Source organism: Ranitomeya variabilis, chromosome 5 (assembly GCF_051348905.1).
Source record: "Ranitomeya variabilis isolate aRanVar5 chromosome 5, aRanVar5.hap1, whole genome shotgun sequence".
In the NCBI taxonomy this organism is placed as follows: domain Eukaryota; kingdom Metazoa; phylum Chordata; class Amphibia; order Anura; family Dendrobatidae; genus Ranitomeya; species Ranitomeya variabilis.
Window position 1 is genome coordinate 297,509,528 of NC_135236.1, and position 23,408 is coordinate 297,532,935.

At 43.4% G+C, this 23,408-nt stretch overlaps 1 protein-coding gene and 1 long non-coding RNA gene across 2 annotated transcripts in view; one reads left to right on the plus strand and one right to left on the minus strand.

Annotated features, from left to right (window-relative positions):
- Positions 1–23,408, plus strand: part of TSGA13 (testis specific 13) — a 566,886-nt gene that overhangs the window by 220,134 nt on the left and 323,344 nt on the right. The gene's annotated exons all lie outside the window — the stretch shown is intronic.
- Positions 438–23,408, minus strand: part of LOC143775845 (uncharacterized) — a 105,904-nt gene continuing 82,933 nt past the window's right edge. The window contains exon 3 of the long non-coding RNA XR_013215716.1: positions 438–639. This is a non-coding gene — a long non-coding RNA (uncharacterized LOC143775845). The remainder of the gene's footprint in view (positions 640–23,408) is intronic.

Genomic DNA, 23,408 nt, shown 5'->3' on the forward strand with positions numbered 1-23,408 from the left:
AAAGTATACAACCACTATACTCCCTCTGGTGCTGGCGCTGTTCCCGGGGCTCGACCTTTGCTCTATGGGACAGCATGTCTGTTTTCTGCTTTCTACGACAGTCCCATTCTAACGCTAAGTTCACATAAGCATCTAAAAAAAAAGTCTTCTGATTTTCATCCAGAATAATAATCTTTATTTTTAAATAACGCTAACATATTCCGCAGCGCTTTACAAGTTGCACACATTATCATCGCTGTCCCCGTTGGGGATTACAATCTAAATTCCCTATCAGTATGTCTTTGGAATGTGGGAGGAAACCCACGCAAACACAGCAAGAACATACAAACTCTTTGCAGATGTTCTCCTTGGTGGGGTTTGAACCCTGGACGCCAGCACTGCAAGGCTGCTGTGCTAACCACTGCACCACCGTGCTGCCCAGAAAAAAAATGGATGGTTTTTCATCTGTGTTGTCATACATAGACTATCATTACGGCTTCCATTTTTTATACATCAGCTAGTATTATAATTTACAAGACCGAATACACTTTCCTATGTTACGAACTGCAATGTATCTGTAAAAGTCAGATGCTATAAGAATAATTAGTATGAGATACGATTTTTTGGGGGCACTCATAGACTTGATTGGAAGAGTCTCATCTGAAACACAAAAAAAGAATATTGCATTCTTTGATTTTTTTTCATGTGGACATTCGATCCGTGGGAAAATCATTTGAACAGCCCCATTAAATGACATTGGTTGGAATGCTGTCAGTTTTTTTCATGGACAGTGTGTGAGCTGATGGTACTGCACAGGCGCCGCCAGATGCCATCTTGGTGGAGACAAAAAATGTTTTCCCTCTAGCAAGATGGTGCCAGTGGCATCTGCGCAGTAGCATCGATCATCTTGCATGTTTGTGTTCTTCTAAGGCCGACGTCACACTAGGCGTAGGGAAATACGGTCCGTATTTTACATGCGCAATATGCAGAAATGATCCCAAAACAGTGTTCCGTATGGCATCCGTAGGCAGGGTGTGGCTGCGTATTTTGCACATGTAAACCTCTGTATGTAATCCGTATGGCATCCGTGAAACACACACACATATTAGATGGTGGCCTGATTCTAACGCATCGGGTATTCTAGAATATGTATGTATATACCAGCCACATAGTATATAGCACAGGCCACGTAGTATATAGGAGGCATGTAGTATATAGCAGACAAATACTACATGGCCTGTGCTATATACTATGTGGCTGCTATATACATACATACATACATATTGTAGAATACCCGCTGCGTTAATACAGTCCACGCAGTATATAACAGTAGCCACGCAGTATATAACACAGCCCAAACAGTATATAACAGCCCACACAGTATATAGCAGCCATGCAGTATATAACACAGGCGACGTAGTATATAACACTGGCCACATAATATATAGCACAGCCCACGCAGTATATAGCAGCCACGCCGTATATAGCACAGCCCCCGCAGTATATAACACTGGCCACGTAATATATAACACAGCCCACGCAGTACATAGCAGCCACGCAGTATATAACATAGCCACGTAGTATATAGCAATGTGGGCACTATATGCGTGGTTAAAAAAGACTTAAAATAAAAAATAAACATATACTCACCCTCCGAAGGCCCCTTGAAGTCCTGGCGCCGGTGTGCGGTGCACGCGGCAACTTCCAGTCCCAGGGTTGGTATGAGCGCAGGACCTGTGATGACGTCGCGGTCACATGGCCGTGACATCATGGAAGGTCCTTCTCGCATAGCATCCTTGGCACCGGAACCTGCCGCTTGCACTGGCGAGGACAGCGGGCGACGTCGGAGGGTGAGAATAACCTTTTTTTTTTAATTCTTATTTGTAACATTAGATCTTTTTACTATTGATGCTGCATACGCAGCATCAATAGTAAAAAGTTGGTCACACAGGGTTAATAGCTGCGTAACCGGAGTACGTTACACCGCGCTCCGGTAATGCTGGCATTAACCCTGTGTGAGGGCTGACTGGATGACTGGAGGGGAGTATGGAGCGGGCACTAACTGCGGGGAGGAAAGAGCGGCCATTTTGCCACCGGACTATGGCCGTCGCTGATTGGTCATGGCAATGGTCGTGGGCGTTTGCCACGACCAATCAGCGACTTGGATTTCCATGACAGACAGAGGCCGCGACCAATGAATATCCGTGACAGACAGAAGGACAGACAGAAAGACGGAATAGACAATTATATAGTATATATATATATATATATATATATATATATATATATATATATATATATATATATATTTATTTATTTAATACAGCGCTAGATAGCAGAAAAGCCGGTAATTCAATTGCCGGCTTTTGCTATCTCCTTCCCAAACCCGAAAGGATATCAGACATGGTTTACATACAGTAAACCATTTCATATCCCTTATATTTTTACATATTCCTCACTACTAATGTTAGTGTGTGTGTTCAAAATTTTGGGTCTCTAGCTGTTAAAATAAAGGGATAAAGCACAGAATAAACTGGTGTGGGCTCCTGCTTAATTTTCTCCGCCAGAGTGGGAAAGCCAGTGACCGAGGGCAGATATTAATAGCTTAGAGAGGGACCATGGATATTGGCCCCCTCGCTGAAAACATCTGCCCCCAGCCACCCCAGAAAAGGCACATCTGTAAATCTGGACTCTCTCTTCCCACTCCCGAGTAGCGGTGGGATATTGGGTAATAAAGGGTTAATGTCACCTTGCTATTGTAAGGTGACATTAAGCCTGGTTTATAATGGATAGGTGTCAATAAGACACCTATCCATTATTAATCCTATAGTAGTAAATGTATAATAAAACACCCACACATGAGGAAAAGTATTTTATTGAAATAAATACACAGGGTGTTGTAATAGTTTATTATACCCTCAATCCAAATGACGACCCTCGTTCTGTAAAAAAATAAAAATAAAAAAACAATATCCCATACCTCTCCGCCGGTACAGTCATGTCCCACGCTGTAAATCTATCTAAGGGGGTTAAATAGTTTTACAAGCAGGAGCCTGCTAATGCAGCCGCCCCTGCCTGTAAAAACTGGGGAATGAATGGGAAGCAGGGGGAACGTAGCTACCTAAACTTGCGGTGCTGCGCCTCCTGCTGGCATAACCTCATATGAACTCGAGCGTGAGAAAATATTAAGAAAAATTCCCACGCTACAGTTCATATGAGGTTATGCCAGCAGGGGGCGCAGCACCGCAAGTCTAGGTAGCTGCGTTCCCCTGCTTTCAATTAATTCCCCAGTTTTTACAGCCAGGAGCACAACTGCATTAGTAGGCTCCTGCTTGTAAAATTATTTAACCCCTTCAGATGGATTTACAGCATGGGACATGACTGTACCGGCGGAGAGGTATGGGAAATGTTTTTTTATTTTTCCTTTTTTACAAGAACGAGGGTAGTCATTTGGATTGAGAGTCACCGGCTTTCCCACTCTGGCAGAGAAAATTGCGCGGGAGCCCAGGCCAGTTTTTTCTGTGATTTAACCCTTTATTTTAACAGCCCCAAAATTTTGCACATACTACTAACATTAGTAGTGAGGAATATGTAAAAAAATAAGGGATATGAAATGATTTACTGTATGTAGAAAAGGCGATAGCCGAAACGTGCGTCGGGGGATACAGGGGTGAAGTGCCAATCCACGCCGTGACTTGTTTCCACATTACCTGGTATGTATAGTATTATATACTTAGTATGAAATATGCTTGTCAGCTAATCTTATGGACCTGTGTGTCCAATGCAGGCTTCTTTGAATCCTATGCACAGTCACTTTAATTTTCTGCTATACTAGCCTTGGCTATAATGTGGGCATATATATACTACAGGCTCATACCCCCTGTTTCTGTAGGTGCGTGCTGAGTACAGCACGGGGACCACTTCCCTCTGCTCATTTTAAACCTGTAATAAATTGTTAATAAAGTTTGTTTACATATTTATCTGGACTTTATGCTGCTTCTTTTTCCTTTGGTTGTTGATTAATTTAGGCAGTGGTCCTATATGTTCCTGCCCTTGGTCCCAGTTTTTCTGTACTGAATATACCCTATCTGGGTTTAAATACTATGTTGGTGACCTTATATTGTTCCACCTTAGTGTTTTATGTATGTAAACCATGTCTAATATCCTGTCGGGTTTGGGAAGGAGATAGTAAAAGCCGGCAATTGAATTGCCGGCTTTTCTGCTATCTAGCGCTGTATGAAATATAAATAAATATATATAATATATATACCGTGTATATATATATATGTGTATATATATATATATATATATATATATATATATATATATATATATATGTATATACCTATACTATGTGCAGACATTTATTTTATCTATTCTGTTCTAACCTGTCAGTGTGATTTTACTGTTGACCGTACTGAATTGCCGGCTTTTCTATAGAACACCGGTGCGTATTTCTCGCAAGTCACACTGATGGTCTGTGTGTAATACGTATTTTTCTCACCCCCATAGACTTTCATTGGCGGATTTTTTACGCAATACGCCGACAAACGCAGCATGCTGCAATTTTCTACACACGTAAAATACAGCTGAGAAATACACGGTAGATAGGAGCTGCCCCATAATCTTTGGTCCGTGTACAATTCGTAGTTTTTGCGCCTCTCATACGTCCGTAAAACTCTCTAGTGTGACGCCGGCCTAAGGCTGCCGTCACACTAGCAGTATTTGGTCAGTATTTTACATCAGTATTTGTAAGCCAAAACCAGGAGTGGGTGATAAATGCAGAAGTGGTGCATATGTTTCTATTATACTTTTCCTCTAATTGTTCCACTCCTGGTTTTGGCTTACAAATACTGATGTAAAATACTGACCAAATACTGCTAGTGTGACGGCAGCCTAACAGTGGTAACTTGCCAAGTGCTCAGTGAAGGGGTCTTTGGCATGTTGGCTATGTCGAAGTTTTGTCTTACTTTGTTTAAAAAGGAGCTGTCAGCAGGATATTGGCTGTAATGGTGCCTTGAAGCTGATTAAAATTATATATTTTTTATAAGTGAGGTTTGTCATCTACTATATAATTGTCTAAGGGTAACTTCCGTCTTTCTGTCTGTCCTTCTGTCTTTCTGTCTGTCTGTCACGGATGTTCATTGGTCGCGGCCTCTGTCTGTCATGGAAATCCAAGTCGCTGATTGGTCGCGGCTAAACGGCCACGACCAATCAGCGATGGGCACAGTCCGGCGGCAAAATGGCCGCTCCTTCCTCCCCGCAGTCAGTGCCTGCTCCATAATCCCCCCCCCCCCAGTCAGCGCTCACACAGGGTTAATGGCAGCGGTAATGGACCGCGTTATGCCGCGGGTAACGCACTCCGTTACCGCTGCTGTTAACCCTGTGTGACCAACTTTTTACTATTGATGATGCCTATGCGGCATCAATAGTTAAAAGATCTAATGTTAAAAATAATAAAAAAAATAAAAAATCGTTATATACTCACCGTCCGTCGGCCCCTCGGTTCCAGAACCGGCCTTTCCCGCTCCTCGCGACGCTCCTGTGACCGCTCCATGCATTGCGGTCTCGCGAGACTGCAATGCACTCTTGGGACCAGAGCGCGCGAGGAGCGTCGGTAACCGCTTCGCCTGGATCCGCGGCCAACAGAAGGTGAGTATATAACTATTTTTTATTTTAATTATTTTTTTTAACAGGGATATGATGCCCACTTTGCTATATACTGCGTGGACTGTGCAATATACTACATGGGCTGTGCAATATACTACGTGGGCTGTGTTATATACTGTGTGACTGTGCTATATACTGCGTGGCTGTGCAATATACTGCGTGGCTGTGCAATATACTGTGTGGCTGTGCAATATACTGCGTGGGCTGTGCAATATACTACGTGGGCTGTGAAATATACTACGTGGGCTGTGCTATATACTACGTGGGCTGTGTTATACACTACGTGGGCTGTGTTATACACTACGTGGCCTGTGTTATACACTACGTGGCCTGTGTTATACACTACGTGGGCTGTGTTATATACTGCGTGCGTGGGCTGTTATATACTACGTGAGCTGTGTTATATGCTACGTGGGCTGTTATACACTCTGTGGCCTGTGCTCTATACTACGCAGCTGTGCTATATACTACGTGGCTGTGCTATATACTATGTGGCTGTGCTATATACTTTGTGGCTGTGCTATATACTACGTGGCTGTGCTATATACTACGTGGCTGTCCTATATACTACGTGGCTGTGCAATATACTACATGTTTGTGCTATTTACTATGTGGGCTGTTACATACTACATGGCCGGCCGCGAACAATCAGCGACAGGCACAGTCCGGCCGTGAATTGGCGCGGGATTTGAACCACGCTTCGCTAATTGGTCGCGGCCGGCCGAATCCTGTGTATTCAATGTATGTAATGCGTTAGAATCGGGCTACCATCTAGTACTTCTATAATCAGCTGTATAGTTTATGCTAATAATGCGCTAGTAGAGGGGGCTGGATGTTGCACTTAGTCTTCTCCTGCCAGTCTGGGTATTATCCTCCCCCTGCTTGCCTATGGTCTATAACTGACAGTTCACTTTCTCAGTTACCTGCCTCCTATGGCCAAGATCTCACGCCATCATTGCCGCAGACTGGGCATGCACAATAACTTATGTTATGATCCTTAGTGGTTGAGGATCACAAATTACTCCAGCTAAGTAACAAACATAGGACAAGCTCTAGGGAGGTGGCAAACTGGACTGACCGCAAATCTGAACCTATCCAAACACACTAGAAGTAGCCGGTGAACGTGCCTAAAAATCCTAGACGTCTCAAGCCAGCCTGAGGAACTAACTACCCCTAGAGAGAAAAGACCTCTCTTGCCTCCAGAGAAATAATCCCCAAAGATATAGAAGCCCCCAACAGATAATAACGGTCAGGTAAGAGGAAGGCACATACACAGGGGTGAAAGCAGATTCAGCAAATGAGGCCCACTAATACTAGATAGCAGAAAATAGAAAAGGGAATCTATGCGGTCAGTAAAAAACCCTTACAAAATATCCACTCTGAGATTTCAAGAACCCCCACACCAACTAACGGTGTGGGGGGAGAAACTCAGTCCCCTAGAGCAACCAGCAAGCGAGGAAATCACATTTTAGCGAGCTGGACTAATAATGAACACTGATAATCAAAAAATGATCAAACAAAAACTTAGCTTGTCTTGGAGAGACTGGGAGCAAGGTAGACACAAGGAATCTGAAGAGCACTGAATACATTGATAGGCAAGGAACTGAGTCTCCAGGTGAGCTAAATAGGAAACCAACCAAGGATAACGAACCAGCTGATGCAGCCAACCTGCAGAAAGACAACACTACACAGTACCGCTTGTGACCACTAGAGGGAGCCCAAAAATAGAATTCACAACAGTACCCCCCCCTTGAGGAGGGGTCACCGAACCCACATCAAGACCCCCAGGGCGATCAGGATGAGCCGCGTGGAAGGCACAAACCAAATCGGCCGCATGAACATCAGAGGCGACAACCCAGGAATTATCCTCCTGACCATAGCCCTTCCACTTAACCAAATACTGAAGCCTCCGTCTAGAGATACGAGAATCCAAAATCTTCTCCACCACGTACTCCAATTCGCCCTCGACCAGCACCGGAGCAGGAGGCTCAACAGAAGGAACCACAGGTACCACATACCTCCGCAACAAAGACCTATGGAACACATTATGAATGGCAAACGATGCTGGGAGATCCAAACAAAAAGACACTGGGTTAAGGATTTCCAAGATCTTATAAGGACCGATGAAGCGAGGCTTGAATTTAGGAGAGGAGACCTTCATAGGAACATACCGAGAAGACAGCCACACCAAATCCCCAACACGAAGTCGGGGACCCACACCACGGCGGCGGTTGGCAAAGCGCTGAGCCTTCTCCTGTGACAACCTCAAATTGTCCACCACATGGTTCCAAATCTGCTGCAACCTATCCACCACAGAATCCACCCCAGGACAGTCAGAAGGCTCAACCTGACCCGAGGAAAAACGAGGATGGAAACCAGAATTGCAGAAAAAAGGCGAAACCAAAGTAGCAGAACTAGCCCGATTATTAAGGGCAAACTCGGCCAATGGCAAAAAAGTCACCCAATCATCCTGATCAGCAGAAACAAAACATCTCAAATAAGTTTCCAACGTCTGATTAGTTCGCTCGGTTTGGCCATTAGTCTGAGGATGGAAGGCCGACGAAAAAGACAAATCAATGCCCATCTTAGCACAAAAAGTCCGCCAAAACCTGGACACAAACTGGGATCCTCTATCAGACACAATATTCTCAGGAATGCCGTGCAAGCGAACCACATTCTGAAAAAATAGAGGAACCAAATCGGAGGAAGAAGGCAACTTAGGCAAGGGCACCAAATGGACCATCTTGGAAAAACGATCACACACCACCCAGATGACAGACATTTTCTGAGATACTGGAAGATCCGAAATAAAATCCATGGAAATGTGCGTCCAAGGCCTTTTCGGAACAGGCAAAGGCAAAAGCAAACCGCTAGCACGAGAACAGCAAGGCTTAGCCCGAGCACAAATCCCACAGGACTGCACAAAGGAACGCACATCCCGCGACAAGGAAGGCCACCAGAAGGACCTAGCCACCAAATCTCTGGTACCAAAAATCCCAGGATGACCTGCCAACACCGAAGAATGAACCTCGGAAATAACTCAGCTGGTCCATCTATCCGGGACAAACAGTCTCTCTGGTGGACAACGGTCAGGTCTATCCGCCTGAAATTTCTGCAGCACTCGTCGCACATCTGGAGAAATGGCAGACAAAATCACTCCCTCTCTGAGAATACCAGCCGGCTCAGAAACTCCCGGAGAGTCAGGCACAAAACTCCTAGAAAGTGCATCAGCTTTCACGTTCTTCGAACCAGGCAGGTATGAGACCACGAAGTTGAAACGGGAGTAAAACAACGACCAACGAGCCTGTCTAGGATTCAGGCGCTTGGCAGATTCAAGGTAAATCAGATTTTTGTGATCAGTCAAGACCACCACACGATGTTTAGCTCCTACGAGCCAATGTCGCCACTCCTCAAATGCCCACTTCATAGCCAACAACTCCCGATTACCAACATCATAATTCCGCTCGGCAGGCAAAAACTTTCTTGAAAAGAAAGCACATGGCTTCATCACAGAGCCATCAGAGCTTCTCTGCGACAAAACAGCCCCTGCTCCAATCTCAGAAGCATCAACCTCGACCTGGAAGGGGAGAGAGACATCTGGCTGACATAAGACTGGAGCTGAAGAAAACCGGTGCTTCAGCTCCCGAAAGGCCTCCACGGCCGCAGGAGACCAATTAGTCACATCAGAACCCTTCTTGGTCAAATCCGTCAAAGGTTTAACCACGCTAGAAAAATTAGCGATGAAACGACGGTAAAAATTAGCAAAACCCAAGAACTTCTGAAGACTCTTAACAGACGTGGGCTGAGTCCAGTCATGAATAGCCTGGAGCTTGACTGGGTCCATCTCCACAGTAGAAGGAGAAAAAATAAAACCCAAAAAGGAGACCTTCTGTACTCCGAAGAGGCATTTTGAGCCCTTCACAAATAAAGCATTAGCACGCAGGACCTGAAACACCATCCTGACCTGCTTCACATGGGACTCCCAATCATCAGAAAAGACCAAAATGTCATCCAGATAAACAATCATAAATTTATCCAGATATTCTCGGAAGATGTCATGCATGAAGGACTGAAACACAGAAGGAGCATTAGAGAGTCCAAAAGGCATCACTAAGTACTCAAAATGGCCTTCGGGCGTATTAAATGCTGTTTTCCATTCATCTCCCTGCTTAATGCGCACAAGGTTATACGCACCACGGAGATCTATCTTGGTGAACCAACTGGAACCCTTAATCCGAGCAAACAAATCAGACAATAGAGGCAAAGGATACTGAAATTTGATTGTGATTTTATTCAGAAGACGATAATCTATACAAGGTCTCAAAGAACCATCCTTCTTGGCCACAAAAAAATAACCTGCACCAAGAGGGGAAGAGGATGGGCGAATATGTCCCTTCTCCAGAGACTCCTTTATATAACTCCGCATCGCGGCATGCTCTGGTATAGACAAATTAAAAAGTCGTCCCTTAGGGAATTTACTACCAGGAATCAAATTTATAGCACAGTCACAATCCCTATGAGGAGGCAGGGCACAGGAACTGGGCTCATCAAATACATCCTGGTAGTCAGACAAAAACTCAGGGACCTCAGAAGGAGTGGAAGAAGCAATAGACACCAACGGAGTATCGCCATGAATTCCCTGACAACCCCAACTTGACACAGACATAGCTTTCCAATCTAAAACTGGATTATGAGCTTGCAGCCATGGCAGACCCAAAACAACAACATCATGCAAATTATGCAGAACAAGAAAGCGAATCACCTCCTGATGTACGGGAGTCATGCACATGGTCATTTGCGTCCAATACTGAGGCTTATTCTCAGCCAATGGCGTAGCATCAATTCCCCTCAGAGGAATAGGAAATTCCAAAGGCTCCAGGACAAAACCACAGCGCCTGGCAAACGACAAATCCATCAGATTCAGGGCAGCACCCGAATCCACAAAAGCCATAACCGGGTAGGACGACAAAGAACAAATCAAAGTAACAGACAAAATAAATTTAGGCTGTATAGTACCAATGGTGACAGGTTTAGATTTCTTTTTTAAGCGTTTAGAGCATGCTGAGATAACATGAGTAGAATCACCACAGTAAAAGCACAACCCATTTTGACGTCTATGACTTTGTCGCTCAATTCTGGTCAGAGTTCGGTCACATTGCATAGACTCAGGTCTCTGTTCGGAAAATACCGCCAAAGGATGAGCAGATTTGCTCTCCCGCAAACGCCGATCAACCTGAATGACTAAAGCCATAGAATCACTCAGACTTGCAGGGGTGAGAAACCCCACCATAACATTCTTAACGGCCTCAGAAAGACCTTCTCTGAAATTTGCAGCCAGGGCACACTCATTCCATTGAGTAAGCACCGACCATTTCTGAAATTTTTGACAATACACCTCTGCTTCATCCTGACCCTGAGAGATAGCCAGCAACGCTTTTTCTGCCTGATTCTCAAGATTAGGCTCCTCATAAAGCAGTCCAAGAGCCAGAAAAAATGCATCCACATTAAGCAATGCAGGATCTCCTGGCGCCAGAGAGAAAGCCCAATCTTGAGGGTCGTCGCGCAACAAGGAGATAACAATTTTAACTTGCTGAGCGGAATCACCAGAGGAACGAGGTCTCAGAGATAGAAATAACTTACAATTCTTCTTAAAATTTAGAAACCTAGATCTATCTCCAGAAAACAACTCAGGAATGGGTATCTTTGGTTCTGACATAGGGCTATGAATAACAAAATCCTGAATACTTTGCACCCATGCAGTAAGATGATCCACACTAGAAGTCAGAGTCTGAACATTCATGTCTGCAGCTGAGCTCAAAACCACCCAGAGTTCAAGGGGATGAAAGAAGCTAAACAGACTGCAGCAAAGGAAAAGCGGGAGGAAAAAAAAATTTACTCAGGTCTTCTTTTTATCCCACTTCTGCGATGCATTAAACCTTTTTAGGCCTGCTATACTGTTATGATCCTTAGTGGTTGAGGATCACAAATTACTCCAGCTAAGTAACAAACATAGGACAAGCTCTAGGGAGGTGGCAAACTGGACTGACCGCAAATCTGAACCTATCCAAACACACTAGAAGTAGCCGGTGAACGTGCCTAAAAATCCTACACGTCTCGAGCCAGCCTGAGGAACTAACTACCCCTAGAGAGAAAGAAAAGACCTCTCTTGCCTCCTGAGAAATAATCCCCAAAGATATAGAAGCCCCCAACAGATAATAACGGTGAGGTAAGAGGAAGGCACATACACAGGGGTGAAAGCAGATTCAGCAAATGAGGCCCACTAATACTAGATAGCAGAAAATAGAAAAGGGAATCTATGCGGTCAGTAAAAAACCCTTACAAAATATCCACTCTGAGATTTCAAGAACCCCCACACTAACTAACGGTGTGGGGGGAGAAACTCAGTCCCCTAGAGCAACCAGCAAGCGAGGAAATCACATTTTAGCATGCTGGACTAAAAACATAATGAACACTGATAATCAAAAAATGATCAAACAAAAACTTAGCTTGTCTTGGAGAGACTGGGAGCAAGGTAGACACAAGGAATCTGAAGAGCACTGAATACATTGATAGCAGGCAAGGAACTGAGTCTCCAGGTGAGCTAAATAGGAAACCAACCAAGGATAACGAACCAGCTGATGCAGCCAACCTGCAGAAAGACAACACTACACAGTACCGCTTGTGACCACTAGAGGGAGCCCAAAAATAGAATTCACAACATGTGTCCAAATAAAGGCAAGACTACTTAATAAGGCTGTTCCATATTATTAAGCAGCCTACATTTTTTGCCAAAATGGGAAAGAAAAAGGATGTGTCGGCTGCTGAGAAGCAACAAATTGTGGAGTATTTAGGTCAAGGCATGACTACAATCAACATTGCCAAGACACTTCATCGAGATCATCGCACAATCAAGAAGTATGTAGCTGATTCCCAGCACACACGTGTGCGTGCTGATAAGGAAAAATTGAGGACTCTTTCCAACAGGCAATTGCGTAAGGTTAAAAGAGCAGCTGCAAAAATGCCTTGTCATAGCAGCAGACAAGTTTTTGAAGCTGCTGGTGCCTCCAACGTCCCCAGAACAACAAGATGCAGGGTCCTTCAGAGTTTTGCAGCTGTGCGTAAGCCATCCTGTCGACCACCTCTATCCACTGCACACAAGCAGAAATGGCTCCAGTGGGTCAAACGATACATGAAGACTCATTTCCAAACTGTTTTGTTCACCGATGAGTGCCGTGCAACGCTCGATGGTCCAGATGGATGGAGTGGAGGATGGCTGGTTGATGGACACCCCATGAAAACACGGCTAAGGCGCCAACAAGGAGGAGGTGGAGTAATGTTTTGGGATGGAATCATGGGGAGAGAGATTGTCGGCCCCTTTATGATCCCTGAAGGGGTAAAGATGAACTCCACAATCTATGTAGAGTTTCTAAAACAACACTTCCTGCCATGGTTCAAGAGGAAGAACCGTGCTTCCCGCAGCAAGATCATTTTCATGCATGATAATGCACCGTCTCATGCTGCAAAAAACACATCTGCATCTCTGGCTGCTATGGGCATAAAAGAGGACAAACTGATGGTGTGGCCACCATCTTCCCCTGACCTCAACCTCATTGAGAACCTCTGGAGCATTATCAAAAGGAGTGTCTATGATGGCAGGAGACAGTTCACATCTAAGCAACAGCTCTGGCAGGGTATTCTGTCCACATGCAAAACAATTGAAGCAGAAACCATCCAAAAACTGACAAATTCAATGCATGAGAGAGTTCAGAAGCTTCTTTCGAACAAGGGGTCCTATGTGCAAATGTAACCACCTAGAATAAAGTTTTCACTTGAAAACTGTTTGATTTCATTTTGTAATAAGCTGATAATGCTTATAACTTCACAATTGACCATTTTTGAGTTAAAAAAAAAAAAAGGTTGAAAACTCTGCTGTGCATAATAATTTGGAACATGCATTTTGAGTGTTTATTTTTTTTTAAAAGATACTGTTTTCATAAGCAGTTTGTTCCAAAACATTGCAATTATACGAGAATAGTAGATGACAGGAAAATAACAATGACTGCAATTCAGATAGGTAATTTAGAGAAAATATGAGGAAATATTATTTGCATAATAATTTGGAACACTATATGAATAGGAGGACACAGAGTTATATTGAACATACAATTTATTTAGAGATAAATACAAGAAAAAAATATTAATTTATGCATGATAAAAATGGATAATACATATCATGATGCAACTTGTGAACTACCCAGGTGAGTAAATATGACTTATGGGCCACACAGAGAGCCAAGAAAAAGCCTGCTAATGCTTAGTGCTAAATATAATCCAGCATAATTAGACCTTGCACCTATGCTTCAGTATTCAAATGGCAGGCCACTAATGCCCATGTATACATCATATCAATTTTGGCAATACATCCATACGTAACGTGCATTAGTCTCAATATTTACCCATGTGGTATTTCTCAGCTTCCTGTGTAGGCCTCAGTCACCCCAGTAGGCCTCAGGGGTGACTGAGGCCTACACAGGAAGCTGAGAAATACCACATGGGTAAATATTGAGACTAATGCACGTTACGTATGGATGTATTGCCAAAATTGATATGATGTATACATGGGCATTAGTGGCCTGCCATTTGAATACTGAAGCATAGGTGCAAGGTCTAATTATGCTGGATTATATTTAGCACTAAGCATTAGCAGGCTTTTTCTTGGCTCTCTGTGTGGCCCATAAGTCATATTTACTCACCTGGGTAGTTCACAAGTTGCATCATGATATGTATTATCCATTTTTATCATGCATAAATTAAATTTTTTTTTTCTTGTATTTATCTCTAAATAAATTGTATGTTCAATATAACTCTGTGTCCTCCTATTCATATAATTCATGTTTGAGTTGTCTGAACAAATTGGTTTGGTAGTATTTAGCTGGTGTTTTTTGTCTAATGATAATTTGGAACACAGTGTATATCACACCATCACTAGTGTTGACGCACCGCACCCCGTAACACACAGCTAACCCCCATATTGGGTAAAAATGGAAGGCAGTACTGAGAAAGTACAAGCATGTATTGTGATTATCAACATATAATTATTATCCAAAATGCCATCCCATTTTATAATCACATTAGCCGATCTCATAACCATCGTGACCCCATTGGGCCTATATGCGCACGTAGCCTAGTGACACAACAGCTGAGACGACATTCAGGTATGGGTAATTATACCTTTGCAGCGCATATAGGCCCAATGGGTCACGATGGTTATGAGATCGGCTAATGTGATTATAAAATGGGATGGCATTTTGGATAATAATTATATGTTGATAATCACAATACATGCTTGTACTTTCTCAGTACTGCCTTCCATTTTTACCCAATATGGGGGTTAGCTGTGTGTTACGGGGTGCGGTGCGTCAACACTAGTTATGGTGTGATATATGTGAGTTGTTCCACTTTTCCTGAAAATTGGTAGTATGCTTTTATATATGCTTTTGTAATAAAATTGTGGTTTTATATTGATAATATTGCCTCTTGGATCATCGTTTTTTCTTGTATTCATATTTAATTTAAGCAGTGACAAATGCTTAACAGTGGCATTTTATGGATGCGCCTTGAAAAGCTACTGAACAGCTCAGTCTTCAGGCGCCATATACCACTGTTAGACATTAGGCTATAAGGGCATGTAGTTCACGGATACGTAACAGAAAGCTCACAGTGTTTCCTTAATGTAATCCTGTTTCATCACTCTGTTAGCCTTATTTCAGAACCCAAAAAATTAAACCAGCCTTTCTAACACGTGGAAAATTACTTTTACAATTTCCCTTGTAAACATCTTAGCTCTGTCCTTTAGTAACTCCTGTTTACTTTAGGAATTACATCTGTTATGTTCCAGCAACGTGTTTCATCATTGTTATGTAATGTGTGATGATAAGGAATGTTATTGCAGGACACTGACCACGGGATTGTGAGCACATACCGTGTTACTATTTATACATACATATATGCATAGATATATTGTTGTTTATTTATATAGCGCCATTAATTCCATGGTGCTGTACATGAGAAAAGGGGTTACAGATAAGGTTTACAGTAAACAAATTTACAATGACAGACTGGTGCAGAGGGGAGAGGACCGTGTCCTTACGGACTTACATTCTACGGGTATATATATATATATATATATATATATATATATATATATAATGTAAAATCATCTTTTTTTCTATCCCCTTAGTGACAGAGCCAATTTGGTACTTCATGACCGAGCAAATTTTTACAATTCTGACCACTGTCAATTTAAGAGGTTATAACTCTGGAACGCTTTATCGGATCCCGCTGATTCTGAGATTGTTTTTTCGTGACATATTGTACTTCAAGTTAGTGGTAACATTTCTTCGATATTACTTGCGATTATTTATGAAAAAAACGGAAATATGGCGAAAATTTTTAAATTTTCCAATTTTCAAACTTTGTATTTTTATGCCCTTAAATCAGAGAGATATGTCACAAAAAAATAGTTAATAAATAACATTTCCCACATGTCTACTTTACATCAGCACAATTTTGGAAACAAAATTTTTTTTTGTTAGGGAGTTATAAGGGTTAAAAGTTGACCAGCAATTTCTCATTTTTACAACACCATGTTTTTTTTAGGGACCACATCACCTTTGAAGTCATTTTGAGGGGTCTATATGATAGAAAATACCCAAGTGTGACACCATTCTAAAAACTGCACCCCTCAAGCTGATCAAAACCACATTCAAGAAGTTTATTAACCCTTTACGTGCTTCACAGGAACTGAAACAATGTGGAAGAAAAAAATGAACATTTAACCTTTTTTTGCAAACATTTTACTTCAGAACCATTTTTTTTCATTTTCTCAAGTGTAAAAACAGAAATTTAACCACAAATTTTGTTGTGCAATTTCTCCTGAGTACGCCGATACCCCATATGTGGAGGTAAACCACTGTTTGGGTGCACCGCAGAGCTTGGAAGTGAAGGAGCACCGTTTGACTTTTTCAATGCAGAATTGGCTGGAATTGAGATCGGATGCCATGTCACGTTTGGAGAGCCCCTGATGTGCCTAAACAGTGGAAACCCCCCACAAGTGACACCATTTTGGAAACTAGACCCCTTAAGGAACTTATCTAGATGTGTGGTGAGCACTTTAAGCCCCCAGGTGCTTCACAGAAATTTATAACGTAGAGCCGTGAAAATAAAAAAATCGCATTTTTTCTACAAAAATGATCTTTTTGCCTCCAAATTTTTATTTTACCAAGGGTAACAGTAGAAAATGGACCCCAGAAGTTGTTTTACAATTTGTCCTGAGTACGCCGACACCCCATATGTGGGGGTAAACCACTGTTTGGGCGCATGGCTGAGCTCGGAAGCAAAGGAGCGCCATTTGACTTTTCAATGCAAAATTGACTGGAATTGAGATCGGACGCCATGTCGCATTTGGAGAGCCCCTGATGTGCCTAAACAGTAGAAACCCCCCACAAGTGACCCCATTTTGGAAACTAGACCCCCCATGGAACTTATCTAGATGTGTGGTGAGACCTTTGAATGCCCAAGTGCTTCACAGAAGTTTATAATGCAGAGTCGTGAAAATAAAAAATATTTTTTTTTTAACAAAAAAGATTTTTTAGCCCCCAAGTTTTTATTTTCACAAGGGTAACAAAGGAAATTGGACCCCAAAAGTTGTTGTCCAATTTGTCCTGAGTATGCTGGTACCCCATATGTGGGGGTAAACCACTGTTTGGGCGCATGGCTGAGCTCGGAAGGGAAGGAGCGCCGTTTTGGAATGCAGACTTTGATAGAATTGTATGCGGGCGTTATGTTGCGTTTGCAGACCCCTAATGTACCTAAACAGTAGAAACCCCCCACAAGTGACCCCATTTTGTAAAATAGACCCCCAAGGAACTTATCTAGATATGTGGTGAGAACTTTGAATGCCCAAGTGCTTCACAGAAGTTTATAATGCAGAGTAGTGAAAATAAAAAATATGTTTTTTTCCCACAAAAAAGATTTTTAGCCCCCAAGTTTTTATTTTCACAAGGGTAACAAGAGAAAATGGACCCCAAAAGTTGTTGTCCAATTTGTCCTGAGTATGCTGGTACCCCATATGTGGGGGTAAACCACTGTTTGGGCGCACGGCAGAGCTCGGAAGGGAAGGAGCGCCATTTTGGAATGCAGGCTTTGATAGAATGGTCTGCGGGCGTTATGTTGCGTTTGCAGAGCCACTGATGTACCTAAACAGTAGAAACCCCCCACAAGTGACCCCATTTTGGAAACTAGACCCCCCAAGGAACTTATCTAGATATGTGGGGAGAACTTTGAATGCCCACGTGCTTCACAGAAGTTTATAATGCAGAGTAGTGAAAATAAAACATTTTTTTTTTCCACAAAAAAGATTTTTTAGCCCCCAAGTTTTTATTTTCACAAGGGTAACAAGAGAAATTGGATGCCAATATTTGTTCTCCAATTTGTCCTGAGTATGTTGGTACCCCATATGTGGGGGTAAACCACTGTTTGGGCACACGGCAGAGCTCGGAAGAGAAGGAGCACCATTTTGGAATGCAGACTTTGATAGAATTGTCTGTGGGTGTTTTGTTGCGTTTGCAGAGGCCCTGATGTACCTAAACAGTAGAAACCCCCTACAAGTGACCAAATTTGGGAAACTAGACCCCCTAAGGAACTTATCTAGATATTTGTTGAGAACTTTGAATTCTCAAGTGCTTCACAGAAGTTTATAATGCAGAGTAGTGAAAATAAAAAATATTTTTTTTTTCCACAAAAAAGATTTTTAGCCCCCAAGTTTTTATTTTCACAAGGGTAACAGGAGAAATTGGACCCCAAAAGTTGTTGTCCAATTCATCCCGAGTACGCTGATGCCCCATATGTGGGGGTAAACCACTGTTTGGGTGCACGGCAGAGCTCAGAAGGGAGGGAGCACCATTTGACTTTTTTAGCGCAAAATTGGCTGTCGTGATTGGAGACCCCCTGATGTACCTAAACAGTGGAAACCCCCCAATTCTAACTCCAACCCTAACCCCAACACGCCCCTAACACTAATCTCAACCCGATCCATAATCCTAATCACAACCTTAATGATAATCACAACCCTAACCCCAAAACAGCCCTAATCTCAACCCTAACCATAACCCTAATCAAAACCCTAAATCCAACACACCCCTAATCCTAATCTCAACCCTAACCTCAAACCTAACCCTAATCCCAATACACCCCTAACCCTAATCCCAACCCTAACCTTAACCCTAATCCCAACCCTAATCCCAAACGTAACCCTAATCCCAACCCTAATCCCAAACGTAACCCTAATACCAACCCTAACCCTAATCCCAACTCTAACCCTAACTTTAGCCCCAACCCTAGCCCTAACCCTAACTTTAGCACTAACCCTAACCCTAAATTTAGCCCCAACCCTGTTGTGAATTCCGCTCTTGGGCTCCCTCCGGTGGTTGTAAGTAGCACTTTTGTGAATTCTGCTCTTGGGCTCCCTCCTGTGGTTTTGAGTGGTATAGCTGCTTCTTGGATTTAGTATCAGCAGCTGCTTCCACTGATCTTCTTTCTGCTCGGCTATTTTAGTCTGGCTTTATCCCTCAATCAATGCCAGTTGCCAATTGTTCTTGCCTGGAGGCACAGCTCTTGGATTTCCCTGACACTCTGACCCGTTCAGCAAAGTTAAGTCCTTGCTTGTCCTTTTGCAGTCCACTTGTTGTGGACTTATTGTTCAGCACATTTATGTTTTGTTCATTAGTCCAGCTTATCAGTATGTATCTATTTAGCTAAGCTGGAAGCTCTGGGCTGCAGATTTTGCCCTCCACACCTTTAGTCAGGTGTGGAGATTTTTGCATATTTCTGCGGTGGACTTTTTCTAGTTTTTATTACTGACCGCACAGTGTTTCTTTCCTTACTGTCTATCTAGCTAGAATTGGCCTCCTTTGCTAAATCTTGTTTCATACTACGTATGTCATTTCCTTCTCCTCTCACAGCTAATATTTGTGGGGGGCTGTCCTATCCTTTGGGGATTTTCTCTGAGGCAAGATAGCTTTCCTGTTTCTACCTGTGGGTAGCTAGTTCTCCGGCTGTGACGAAATGTCCAGGGAGTGACGGGAACATTCCACGGCTACTGCTAGTGTTGTGTTAAGATCAGGGACTGCGGTCTGTATAGTTACCACCTGCCCAGAGCTAGTCGCATGTCGCTCCTAAATTACCAGTCCCTAACACAACCCTAACCCTAAATTTAACCCTAACCCTAGCCCTAACTTTAGCCCCAACCCTAGCCCTAAGGCTACTTTCACACTTGCGTCGTGTGGCATCCGTTGCAATCCGTCGTTTTGGACAAAAAACGGATCCTGCAAATGTGCCCACAGGATGCCTTTTTTGCCCATAGATTTGTATTGCCGACGGATGGCCACACGTCGCGTCCATCGTGCACTGGATCAGTTCTGTTTTGGCAGACCGTCACAAAAAAAGTTCTATGTAACCTTTTTTTTGTACATCGCGTCCGCCATTTCCGCACATGCGTGGCCGTAACTCTGCCCCCTCCTCCCCAGGACATAGACTGGGCAGCGGATGCGTTGAAAAACTGCATCCGCTGCCCACGTTGTGCACAATTTTCACAACGTGCGTCGGTACGTCGGGCCGACGCATTGCGACCTGTTGTGAATTCCGTTCTTGGGCTCCATCCTGTGGTCATGAATGGTATTTTTGGGAGTTCTGCTCTTGGGCTCCCTCTGGTGGCTTCAAGTGGAACTTAGCAGCTGCTTTCACTAATCGGTGCCCTGGCCTTGTTATTTAACTGGGCTTTAGACTGTAGTTGATGCCAGCTGTCAATGTTCCTTCCTGTGGATTCAGTCCTTTCCTGGAAGTTCTCTGTTGGCCAGTCCATTTCAGCTTAAGATAAAGTTCTGCTAGTTTTTGGGTGTTTCCCTGCCTTTGACCGTTTGTTCAGTTTAAGTTATGTCTCTTTTGTCCAGCTTGTCATCATGAAATATTCCGGCTAGTTGGAAGCTCTGGGGTTGCAGATTTGCCCCTCCACACCGTGAGTCGGTGTGGAGGTTATTTTTGTAAACTCTGCGTGGACATTTAGTTTTTATACTGACCGCACAGTAGCCTTTTCTTTCTCTGTCTATTTAGATAGTACTGGCCTCCTTTTCTAAAATCTAGTTTCATTTCTGAGTTTGTCATTTCCCTCTTCACTCACCGTCAATATTTGTGGGGGCTATCTTTCCTTTGGGGGTTTCTCTGAGGCGAGATAGTTTTCCGTTTCCATCTTCAGGGGTAGCTAGTTCTTAGGCTGTGAAGAGGCGTCTAGGCAGAGATAGGAACGCTCCACGGCTATTTCTAGTGTTGGTGTTAGGAGTAGGGATTGCGGTCAGTAAAGTTACCACCTCCTCAGAGCTAGTACATTATTTGTTTTACCCACTAGGTCATTTCAGTGCTGCTCCGTAATCACTAGGTCATATAGGTGATTACTGTCTGTAGAGCTGCCACCTCCTCTGAGCTTGTCCATGATTGGTTTTACCCACCAGGTCATAACAGCGACCGCCCCATAGCGACGCAATTGTGAAAGAAGCCTAAGGCTACTTTCACACTAGCGTCGTACTCGGCCTGTCGCAGTGTGTCGGGCCGACGTACCGAAGCTAGCGTTGTAAGAGCTGCACAACGGGTGCAGCGGATGCTGTTTTTCAATGCATCCGCTGCCCCATTGTGAGAGGCGGGGGCGGAGTTCCGGCCGCGCATGCGCAGTCGGAAATGGCGGACACGTCGCTCAAAAAAAGTTACATGTAGCGGTTTTTTTGTGTGATGTGTAGCAATCCATCGCAATGCGTCGCTAATGCAAGTCAATGGAGAAAAAAACGCATCCTGCAAGTACTTTTGCAGGATGCGTTTTTTCTCCAAAGCGACGCATTGCGACGGAAGCCAAAAAACGCTAGTGTGAAAGTAGCCTAACCCTAGCCCTAACCCTAAATTTAGCCCCAACCCTAACTGCACTGCACATGCGCCCGCCATTTTCTTTCCCAAGGAAGAAGCCGGCCGGCAGGAGGAGACGCAGGAGGACCCAGGGACACCGGTAAGTATGATAGGGTCCCCGAATCCCCCTATTTCTCTGTCCCCTGATGTGCGATCACATCAGAGGACAGAGAATTACAGATCGCTTTTTTTTCTTTTTTTTTTTTTTTGCGGTCGCCGGTAAACAGTTAATTACCGGCGATCGCAAAACAGGTCCCGGCAGCCGAGACCCCAAAGATCTTCCGGGTGCCGGGCGGCGGGCGCACTGCACATGCGCCCGCCATTTTTTCCCCGGAAAAAGATGGCGGCGCCCATCGGGAGCCACGAGGAGCACCGGGGGAGATAGGTGAGTATTGGGGGGCTATCGGGGGTGATCAGGGACCCTAGTTCTCTGTCCTCCGATGTGCGATCACATCGGAGGACAGAGAAATTAAACGACAAATCGCGTTTTGTTTTTTTTTGTTGCGACCGCCGGTAAACGGTTAATTACCAGCGATCGCAACTCGGGGGTCGGTAAAACCCCCCCCGAATCATGTTCTCTGGGGTCTTGGCTACCCTCGGCAACCGAGACCCCAGAGAAAATCCGACTCTGGGGGGCGCTATTCACTTTTTCCACAGCGCCGTTAATTAACGGCGCTTTGGTTTAAGTACCCTTAGCGGCCGCCGTTAAAAGGCGTATCGGCGGTCGTTAAGGGGTTAAACATGCTGAACAGCAGAGTAATCTTTGTTTGCCAAACCATTACTACTGAAAAGATCTCCTCAATTCTGGTAGTTGATTCAAGATAAGTAGAAATTACACATTCATGGCTCAGGATGCCGAAGCTTTGGAGAATGACAGTTGTTGCTCAGAGTTTGGCCAGCAGGTGTCATGAGTCTTCCTGTTTTATGGTTTACTTTTTCTGTGATTCTATTATGTTGATGCATTTGTGGTTTTTATTGACACGTAGGCTTATTGTTTGTCTTGCATGCAGAATGTTTGCTAGCCTTTAAAAAGTTAATGTAATTTTTGAAGCTTCTTTAATTTTTTTTATTAATTATTTTTGTATTAAGTTTTGGTCAAGATCACTTACACAACCCTAGAAAAGGAGCTTTAAAAATGTAGCTTGATAGTCATGATTGCTATTTTTTTTGTAATTGCCTTTCTATGTATTTGCTTTATTATTTGTGTTTGATCTATTAATGCATCTTGTAAAATGTACTGTTGTTTTTTTTTTTATATAGTTAACTCCTTTAGAGTTCACTGGGTATCTAATGGTATATTTTGGCATCTTATAGTTTATCAGATGCTATAGTGCAACATGCACTTTTTTATCAAGTATTTTTGGCTGGATCAGTGAGAGAAACTTCAAACTGAGCTTCCAACGCAAAACTTAGAATCGCTGGAGCTAATCACTGGCCACAGCCTTGACTCATTGACCACTGCTTTGCTTCAGTAGACATGTGTCATCCCTACCAGAAGAAGGGAACTTGGGCTGTCCTATGAAGAAAAATAGGGAATCGGAATGTTAATATTTGCTTTTTTATTAAAAACATTTTTATTTTTCCCAATAATTCCATGACTAAAGCAGCAAAATTAGTTTGTGTCTCTACCATGTATCGCAAGATTTAATATGATGGGCTTTCTTCATTACTTTCTTCATCATGTGTAACCTCACAGTGAGCTATATTAGTACCATGGAACCTTTATTTGAGTCACTTCACATTACCGTTCTAAA